The sequence below is a fragment of the Lates calcarifer genome, unplaced genomic scaffold, assembly GCF_001640805.2.
Source record: "Lates calcarifer isolate ASB-BC8 unplaced genomic scaffold, TLL_Latcal_v3 _unitig_5780_quiver_3118, whole genome shotgun sequence".
NCBI classification, from domain to species: Eukaryota; Metazoa; Chordata; class Actinopteri; family Centropomidae; genus Lates; species Lates calcarifer.
In genome coordinates, this window is record NW_026117721.1 from 1 (window position 1) to 11,085 (window position 11,085).

The 11,085-nt window shown below is 39.6% G+C and overlaps 1 pseudogene; it reads left to right on the plus strand.

Annotated features, from left to right (window-relative positions):
- The first annotated feature begins 1,819 nt into the window (after nt 1-1,819).
- Nucleotides 1,820-10,793, plus strand: LOC108876790 (fatty acid synthase-like; annotated as a pseudogene).
- The last annotated feature ends 292 nt before the right edge of the window (nt 10,794-11,085 follow it).

Below are 11,085 nucleotides of genomic sequence, written 5' to 3' on the forward strand. Positions count from 1 at the left end.
AAATTGGTTGTAGGTGTGAATGTGAGTGTTTGTTTGTCTGTATATGTTGGTCCTGCAATGGTAGGGTGTACCCTACCTCTCGCCAATGTCAGCTGGGATAGGCTCCAGCCCCCGTGCGACCCTTAATGGATAAGTGGTATAGATAGATGTTCTTGTCAATCTACCTCTGTATCACAGAGCTGTAAACTTGATTTTAAAAGACCACTTATAGTCTGTTCATCATGCTCTCCAATCTAATCTATTCATCCTAATGTAATGCCAAGGTTTTTGAAAACACTTGTTGCCATTTTCTATGGTCCATGGCCAATTGCTTCATAGGGATTCAGTGATTCAGGGAGCTTTGTTTGGGGTAGGGTAAAGTTTGGGTCTGGTTAAATATCCTAAGAGATGACTGGTTGGTTAGGGATAAGGTTAGGTTCAGGTTGATGTAAGGCGAAACACAGCAGACAAACTTTTATACAACACAAGTAAATAAAATTATTAAATAAACACAGTCCAATGTAGAGCTTTTGTCTTTTTGGGCTTGGTGGAATTGGGATCTATGTATCGCCACATGGATTGTTGATGATCTATCAGAACATTTTCATACAGTGAATATCTGTGAGAGTCCTCTGTTGACTTTATATAATATTTGTTTATTTGTGTTTGTATTGTTTATATTGTATGCCATGTGTATGTATTGCCATTGCATCCTACTACATGGGGCTTTGTTTTTTAAGTAGTCACTTTACTTGTAAATAATATGCCCATACCATCTATTGGCTCCTGGGTCTAGACTGCCACAAGAAAAATCATAAAAATAACAGGTGATTTTATTATTTAATGTTAAATATAAATGCTTCATACAGTACATCACATATGTATTGAAGAAACATGATTCTAAATCAGTACTTGAGTAAGTGTACAGAATACATTAAAATTTGGAAAGAATGCTTTCTGTTCAGAGTATGCATGTGGGGCATTCTCCCTTCCATCAGCACCATTTTGAGGAGACAACAAATTGCTCATGACACACAGCATCTCAACTGTTGGGTGTTGTTAAAAAGAGAAACACGTGGTGCTTGTTGACCGCTGGTCCCAGAAACAGATAGATGCAGTATCAGGTCTTTTTCTTGATAAATGAGCAGAGCTGACATGGAAGTGATAAAACAGCCATAATTATTCTGAATAAAATCTTATATTGTAGGACTCAACAATGACTACAACCGTATGGCTGTATTAAACTTTAGCTGTATATTCTGAATAGGAAGAGACGCACTTGGAACAGAAAAAAGAACAGAAGAACCATTTTACAGTATTACAAATGATGTAATATATATCATAGTAATGCACTGACCAATCACTGAACAGATTCCAATTCCGATTGATGGGTGTTTCATCTGGTAGAGAACTTTCATCTTGAATATGCCTGTGGTTCTTCACCCCAAACTCCTGGGAACCTCCTTTCTCCTCTCATCCAAGATGCATTTAAGGGATGGAAACATCTTTGATGATAGCCTTGATCAATTTCCAGGGTCACTGGCTGGAGGGTGAAGAAGCAACAAAGGGGGAAGGAGAAATAGCAGAGTGGAAATCACCCTTTTATAGCATCAGCTGTCAAAGGAAAAGGACCAGTTGTCCATGTACAAGATGCTTGATAATTTTAGCCATACTGAGCAGTGCAGACATTATTTTTCAAAGAAATATAGTATAGTTATAATACTACATGTTGGTGCTCCTATTATTCATCATATAACATCAAACAACTTCTCATTACCTAATTGTTGAAAACTGATGTTTATTTGTAAACATCATAGTGTAAACATGTGTTTGTGTGCAGGACACTGGAGCAGGCAGCCTCAGTGCCAGTGGTCTATGCCACAGCCTACTATTCTCTGGTGGTGGCGGCAGGCTCCGCCACGGAGAGTCTGTTCTCATCCACTCAGGGTCAGGAGGGGTCGGCCAGGCTGCCATCGCCATAGCACTCAGCAAGAAATGCAAAGTCTTCACTACAGTTGGTTAGTATTTAACACTCACAGACACACTAGTAGTGTCATAGTGACAAAATGAGCTCTGATATGAATGATTGACTGATTGACTTCACTGTTACATGTAATTTGCTTTATATACAAGCCCTTTCCTGCCTCTTAAAAAAATTGCATCTTTTGGTGGCCCAACGCCTTACTAAGACACTTTATGTTGGTTTTTCCTTAGATTTGTCACCCATCTTTAATATTTCATTCTTTTTTAGTGATAATGGCATACTAAATCATATTTACAATATAGTATATGATAATTGTGAGACTTGATAATTGTGAGTGTGCCATGAGTTACTACGTCATAATTAGAATTATGAAATCTTATAAAAACTAAACGTAAAACCTAAACTTTTTGTGTGTGGTACCACTAGGATCAACAGAGAAGCGGACTTACCTGCAGGAGAGGTTCCCTCAGCTCTCAGCACAGTCCTTCGCCAACTCCAGAGACACTCTTTGAACAGCACATCTTGCTTCACACACAGGGCAAAGGTCAACATCTCCCACAATAGTAACAAGCTGTATTCAACTTCACACAGTTTTAACATATTTTCCCTGTAGCATTTCTGAAATAAGTGCAACCTCTTAAGAACACTGTCTGTAATATAAACATGTATTGCACTGCACACGGTGTACTTGGTATTATTTTAGCATATATAAATACACATACACTTAAAGAAACACTTGTGTTTGTTGAACAAGCAATCACTCAGTTACATTCACTAATTACTCAGATTACCAGCACACAGTATGCTTTTTGTGGCATACATAGTATTTTATGTGTGTGTTTCAGGTGTGGATGTGGTGTTGAACTCTCTGGCTGAAGAGAAGCTGCAGGCTAGTATTCGCTGCCTAGCCCGACATGGACGATTCCTGGAGATTGGCAAATATGACCTGTCCAACAACTCTCCACTGGGTTAGTAGGAAGCCTCAGGATTATACACTCAGGCTCCACAGTGCAAGTTTCAGTTACTCCTTTAATTTCAGAAATAGCTTTATAAATACATATAAAATAAGTGATTCCTGAGAAGAGATGTATCTCCTGATGATAATTACTTACCTCGATTCATAACTTTTAGGAGGCAGCCCTAGTTAGCACTGAGCAGTATCATCATGATGTTGTGATTCCCCTAGGCATGGCTCTTTTCCTGAAGAATGTAGCATTCCACGGCATCCTGCTGGATGCTCTCTTTGAAGAGGGTAACCAGGAGTGGGAGGAAGTGTCCCAGCTGCTGAAGGAAGGCATTATGGGAGGCGTAGTTCAGCCTCTAAAGACCACTGTGTTTAAGAGCAACCAGGTGGAGGAAGCATTCAGATACATGGCTCAAGGGAAGCACATTGGCAAGGTCCTCCTGCAGGTTAGTCTCACCTCTAAACTTGAGCCTTTGATATTAGTGTGAGGAGACTACAGATTGGGGCGGCACGGTAGTGCACTGTCGCCTCACAGTAAGAAGGTTCTGGGTTTGAGTCCCAGTTCGACCAGGGCTTTTCTCTAGTTTTCTCCGGGTACTTCAGCTTCCTCCCCCAGTCGAAAGACATGCAGTTTAGGTTAATTGGTGACTCTAAACTGCCTGTAGGTGTTAATGTGAGTGTGAATAGTTGTTTGTGTCTATATGTTGGCCCTGCGATGGACTGGCAGTCTGTCTAGGGTGTACCCCACTTCTCATCCAATGTCAGCCAGGATAGGCTCCAGCCCCCCATTGCGGGCTGGAGCCTTAACAGATAAGCAGTATGGATAATGGATGGATGGATGAATGAATGAATATAAATTGTTCATAACAGACTAGCCTATTGTTGAAAGCCTTAGAAACTGAAGTGTTTATATTACTTTCTACCTCTGTTTCTGATCAAGTTCACATGATTATAATGTGTCTATGATTGGAGAATACTACAACACATCAGTATATATCCTCTTACTGTTCCTTCTCTTCACACAGGTCCGTAATGAGGAGAGGGGTGCAGCAGTTCAAGCTGCTTCCCCTTGTCTCTTCCTGCTATCTCTCGCACTTTTTGCGTCCCCTCCCACTCATACATTATCACTGGTGGACTGGGAGGGTTCGGTCTGGAGCTTGCTCAGTGGCTGATGGAGAGAGGAGCCCGCAAACTGGTGCTGACTTCCAGATCAGGCATCAGGAATGGTAATGCACAATGACAGAAGACTGCCAAAAGTGCTACTCAGTTACACCCATACCCATAGCAAGCAGTTAAGTGTGTTAAGTTTCTGTAAGTTCCACTACCCCATATAAAGAACGGAGGATGCTTGGCACTGAAAAGCTTGAAGGTACTTTACACTGATCAACCACAACATTAACACCACTTGCCTAATATTATGTAGGTCACCATTGTGCTGCTAAAACAGCTTTGGCCCATTTGGGCATGGACACAAGACCTCTGTGGGTGTCCTGTGGTGTCTGCCACTGGGATGCTGGCAGTGGATCCTTTTGGTCCTGTGGGTCGAGGCCTCCTTGGATCTGGCTTGTTCCAATGAATGCCAGAGATGCTTAATTGGATTGGGTTCTGGGGAGTTCGGAGGCTGGGTAAATGCCTCGGGCCTTTCGTTGTGTTCCCTGAATCATTTCTGAGCAGTCTTTCCAGTGTGGTGGGACACTCCTGGGTGAAGTCCTGTTGGGGAGTGCTTTTGCCATGGGGTTGTGTTTGTTCTGCCATAATGTTTTGATTGGTGGTATATGTCAAAGTAACATCTGGGGGTAGGTTTCCCAGCAGAATATTTAATTGTAACATGATGATCATTGTGTTATTCACTTCAGCTGTCAGTGGTTTTAATTTTGTGGTAAAGGACTCGGGTCAAATTTAACAAAAACCCAAAAGAGGATATAAAATATGCCTCTCCTCTGCTCCCCTACAGTGCCAACAGTGCGACATTAGCTAACATTAGCTTAAAAATTGAGTGTGCTAACGACCAGCTCCCAGCACAACACAGACACAGAAATTCAACACTAGCACAAAGAATAGGACTGTGAAAAACAAATCCTATACTAAAGAAACTTAAAATTATAGTCTCACCTAGACCTCTCGCTACATTTTATCCTAGCGCTGTGCCAATGCTGAGGAGTCAAATGTCTAAAATTTTGTTTTTAGTAAAACTATAATAACATTGTAACTTTACATTCTCATGTAGTTTATTTGGTTCTCAGGCACTTCTGTACTATATTAAGTGTCAAGTGGGTTATATGGGAGCCTTGAGAAAATCATAATTACAAACAATATTTACATGCCTGAGTCTTGTAGTTGTGATGACTCTGATATGACATGAGCAGCATTAATGATTCATAACTGTTTTCAAAATCATTTATTAAAGGACCAGTGTGTAGGATTTAGTGGCATCTAGTAATGAAAATGCCAACTGCAAACAATTCAGTCCCCTTACCCCTGCCTTTCTAAGCATGTTGGAGAGTCTGTGGTGGCCATCAGATGACAAAATGGTGCGTTGACTTGCGAGTCCAGTGAAGAATTTCGTTTATATAGTTTTATTTAGATATTGTATTCAGTTGTTAGTCTCTAACACTATTGGTAATAGCTGACATATACTCTGTCTCTTCTTCCTCGCCTCTACAAATCTCTTCATTTTTGAAGTTTTTGTGACATAAGAAATGACTTATGACAAAATACCTTAGGTTTGTGGCCTGTCACAAAATAGATAATAACTTCCTGTAGATATCTCATAGGGGTTGCCACAGATAAAAACATTAATATGGTTGTGCTGTACGTGATAGGCTTTTTCTAGATTCATAAATGATACAAAATGGTGTACCATGTGTACTGTGTGCTACTGTAACTAGTTTTTTCTCACAGTTTACTTTTTAACTGTTGCTAGGATACCAGGCAAGCGAGTGCGCCAGTGGCAGAGTCAAGATATGGAGGTGCTAGTGTCAACCATGATGTCAGCACACTGGGAGGGAACAGAGAGACTCATTGTTGAAGCCAGAAAACTGGGCCAGTGGGTGGTGTCTTCCACCTAGCCATGGTAACAAGCTTATCTCATCATCAGTCCCATTCTTACCCCACTTTAACTCCATCATCATTTTTTTGTTGTTGTTGTTGTTTTTGTAAGTTCCTCTAATATGATTAACATGTCACATGTAATATATTATCAGGTGTTGAAAGATGGCATGTTGGAGAATCTGACCCCTCAGCTCTTCCTTGATGTTAACAAACCTAAAAATGATGGCACCCGTAAACCTCGACATGTAAGACACACTTGATTATCCATCTATTTAAATTAGGGAACTTAATTAAGTTCTTCTATTTGTTCTTGGATCTTGATGCACTCTCTTTCATTCTCTCTCCAGAGTGACAAGAAAGTTGTGTCCAGACCTCAAGTACTTTGTAGCCTTCTCTTCAGTCAGCTGTGGGCGTGGTAATGCTGGGCCAAAGTAACTATGGTTATGCCAACTCAGCCATGGAGCGCGTGTGTGAAAAGCGCCATTACGATGGCCTACCTGGACTTGCAGTCCAGTGGGGTGCCATTGGTGACGTGGGTGTGGGTGCTGGAGACTATGGGTGGCAACGATGCAGTGATTGGTGGCACCCTACACAGCGCATCACATCCTGCATGGAGGTGCTTGACCTCTTCCTGTGCCAGCAGCAGCCGGTGATGTCGAGTTTTGTATTGGCAGAAGAGGATGGTGGCAAAGAGCGAGGCAGGAGGCCAGAGGGATTTGGTAGATGCTGTGGCTCACATTCTGGGTAAGAGCTAAGCTATTCAAAATCCATGCTCTTCAAACAAGGAGTAATCATGCCTATCATTTTCAAATGAATTTTAGCACTGTAATGGCCCTGTTGTTAACTCATTTTAAAACTTTTAAAAACATTTTTTTAATTAAAAAAAAGTGTCATCAAACAACATGAATGTAACTTTGAAAAGCAGGGCTGCTCAGTGTGAAAGATTACCTAAGTAAAGAAAGTTGATGTCTGCAGTGTACTGAGGACCCAGTGGCTGAAAAAGGTATTCAGAGGTGTAAAATAGAATAGTGTGGTAGACATTTAATGCATATAGAAGTTAGAGAACATAGACTAAAACATAAAAATACTGGTATGGTTCAAGAAAAAACATGGCAAGTTAAGTGTAAGTGGTGAAGCTTCTGTGGTGTAAAACCAGTGTATCCAGGTATCCGGGTATCAGTGATAACTATATTCATATTGTCCAGTTACTAATTTGTGTGCACAAATTATTTTAAGTAAACCACATAATTATATCTAAAACAAGGTCTTTCCAATTTCCTTTCCAAAACAGAATTTTTTTGATGTTATTTGGTACTAATCCATGAAAAGGAAAGACCGTAATTGAGTTGGTCAAGTTCAGGGTATATGTAGTTGTTGATTTCCAGAGAAATTTAATTGAAAGAACTCCTTGATTTAAACCAAAATAACTATTCATCACTAAATTATAGTGGAAAATACAGTTTTCATATGCAACTGTATGCATGCCTATCATCAAATTTTACATTTTTGTACTGCCTGACCAGCCTTTCAGTGACCCTCTGGATTACACTTAAAATTGGTTGGGACTAATTAACTGGAAGTGTACCACTTCAACACAGTATCTATTTTCCATAGTTTGTTCCATATTTTATAGTTCTTTCCAAGAGCATTTAAGGAAATTAACACAGGGTTTCTGTTGAGGCTTAAAAGTCAAAAATTTAAGAATTTAAGGCCTAACATCTTAAAAACATTAAGATTTTATGTACAAGGTCATAAATAGCTTTCGTTTAGGTCTTAAATGTCAAGTTGTATTTAATACAATTGTTTGTTTGTTTTTGCCACAAGGATACCATGGTCTGACACAACCTGTTGGGTGTGAAGAACTTTCACTGTGCCTTTCACCCTCAGGTGTGCGGGATGTGAACAGCCTGAACGCTGATGCCTCATTGGCTGACCTGGGCCTGGACTCCTTGATGGGTGTTGAGGTTCGCCAGACTCTGGAGCGTGACTACAACATTGTTATGGCCATGAGGGGCATTCGCCAGCTCACCATCAACAAGCTGCGAGAGCTGGCTAATAGCAAGCCGGGAGGACCAAATGGTATTATATTTGTTTACACATATGTACATATATACATACACATACACAATGCATAACTACAATTACATAAGGGAGATATATGTTTGATTCCACAGGATTTCTTTGTTGCATTATTGACAACCGATCATGAGCTTATCTTATCAAAATAGTCTAGAATAGGTTATGTATCATGTTCGATTTCTACTTGAGATGTCTCATCACGCTTTTTAACAAGGTGTTGGTGGGTTCTTCTGCTTCTAGTTTAACGGAATCAGTCTATATGCCAACAATGTTACAAATAAAATGACAAATCAATATTACTGGCTGAGAACATGCTTAAAATCGGCGGTTACCTTCAGAACAGAAAGAATAAACATTCTTTCTCTTTGCTATTTTCAACTGTCCAGAATCTCACACACGCTTCAGTTAAGAGGGATGTCATTCGTGTTTTGTTGGAGTCTGATCTGACCCAACTATTGGTCAACCCCAATGGCCCCACGGTAACACTACTCAACAAGGGTCAGAGCCAGGAGAGACCGCTGTTCCTGGTCCATCCCATTGAGGGTTCTATTGCTGCCTTTAAGACACTCGCCTCCAAGCTTAGCGTGCCTTGCTATGGCCTGCAGTGCACAAAAGGTATTCTATGTTCACAAATGTACATCATTTAAGCTCATACATGGTCAAAGCATTTGTTCAAAGCGACTTATAAGTCCATTCAAACCATGCAGGAGCAAGTTGTGTATGTACATCAAACTGATTACCGTTGTCCAACCAAGCTCATCGCAGTCTTTCACTTCTCCCCCAGCTGCTCCCCTGGACATCCAGTCCCTGGCAGCCTACTATGTGACTTGTATCAAACAGGTTCAACCAGACGGGCCATATCGAATCGCTGGCTATTCCTTTGGTGCCTGTGTGGCATTTGAAATGTGCTCTCAGCTGCAGACCCAGAATCAGTCTGTGGAGTACCTCTTTTTTTGATGGATCACACTCCTATGTAGCAGCATACACACAGGTTAGAGAAAGACGCTGATACACTTACATATACACAACAGTTAGTGAATCCATAATATGCCCTGGTTTAATGACATGTTCACCATTACCAACAGTTTTGAGAGGTGTATTCTACAGACAGAAAGTCAAAGAATTTGATTTTCGTAATTTTTCTGGGGATGTCTGGGAATATCAGGGACATATATTAATTATTTGTTAATGTATTTCATACATTTCAGTGCATTAGATTCGTTTTTAACAGCCTAACATGAATGGGAACATAAAAACCAAAGTATGATCAATATAATTTGATGTTCCTATACACAGCAGAACTTAAAAATGTGAAAATATGCATTTAATTATGTAGCTTGGGGCAAACTGAGGTTTAAAGTAACTGTTGGTTGATTATGTCAAGGTAATTATTTTTTTCCAGAGTTACAGAGCCAAGCTGACACCAGGTAAAGAATCTGAAGCTGAAACTGAAGCTTTGTGTGCCTTCATCCAGCAGTTCACTGGCATCGAATACAACAAGGTATACACTCAATAGTCTCACTTTCTAATCAAGTCTTAGTGGACTTGTGCAGTGTATTTAATTTGGCATGTTTACTTTTCCAGTCCCAATAATTAATATTTGACCAAAGGTTAGAGAACAGTATTATGTTTGTTGTAGCAAAAGACTATTTGAATATTAAGTTTATGATTAGTTTATTTTTCAACAACTTTCCCCTGTGCTAAGGCAAGTTGTAATTAGTTTTAGGTTCGATTGGACAACTGTTGAAACGTATTGTGGCCACACCAGAAAAACAGAAATAGACCATCATGACAATTTTATTAATAAAGATAGTTTCATGTTATTACGAGATACAAACCTATCACATTATTGTTATAAGTTTGTATTTGTAATATATATATAAATCCATATAATATGCATATTATGTACAATATAGATAATGTGTTTTTAAATGTGATAAGTTTGTATTACATAATAACATGATATTTTGTTATAATGTGAAAAATATCATAACAATAACATTTTCACATGATAGAGATCCATGAACCCTCTTATACAACCTGTTCTGTGGTCTGGTTTATATTGCTTCATCAAGTATTTTATAGTGTTCTCAATCTAGATTGCTTCTGATTTCTCCCTTTTATTCTCCAGCTTCTGGAGACTCTTCTCCCGCTGTCGGACCTTGAGGCCCGTGTCAATGTGGCGGTGGATCTAATCACCTCCAGCCACAAGGGCATCAGCCGAGAATTGCTGCACTTTGCAGCCACCACCTTCTACTACAAACTAAAGGCTGCTGATAGCTATGTGCCAGCAACAAAATACCATGGCAATGTGACACTACTGCGTGCCAAAACCAGCAGCGACTATGAACAAAACCTGGGAACAGACTACAAGCTCAGCGAGGTATACAAGTGCACCAAGTTTCAACATGGCCTTTATAAAGGAGAAACAACCTTTGAAATGGTAGCTGATAGAAAGTATTCTTACCTCAACTTTTTTCCTAAGTTTTAAAATGCATGTCACTGTCTTCATCTGTGGACGGGGTTTGCTCAGTTGTTGATGAAGATCATGTTTCATGATCATGTTTGAAAGCTCAGGAAAAACATGGTTAATGAACCTTAAGTACAGCTCCTCTCAGACTCACCTGATACCATTTATCAGAGATCATAAAATATCTAGGAAGGGAAGGGAAAAACAGTCAATTATTGAAAATATAGATCTGTTTGAACTTAGTGAAGGTGCAAACAATGTTACTGTTCAAGTTATACAATAATTTTGTCAAGGTTTCTTTGGTAATTCTTGCTTTTTTTCCAAATCAACTTACTGCTGGATTTGTTTTCACATCACTGCTGCATATGCAAACTTTAATACTTTAGTAAAAACAAACCTTACATAGGTTTGATAACCAATACCCAACTGACACATGAACTCAAATATATGTTGGTACATACACTAGGTTTGTAGATTTAGTGGCAGCTTCATAGCAACCATGATCAGTAATATCATTCCTAAAGTGACAATGTTTTTTTTTTTTCCAAACCGGAAACC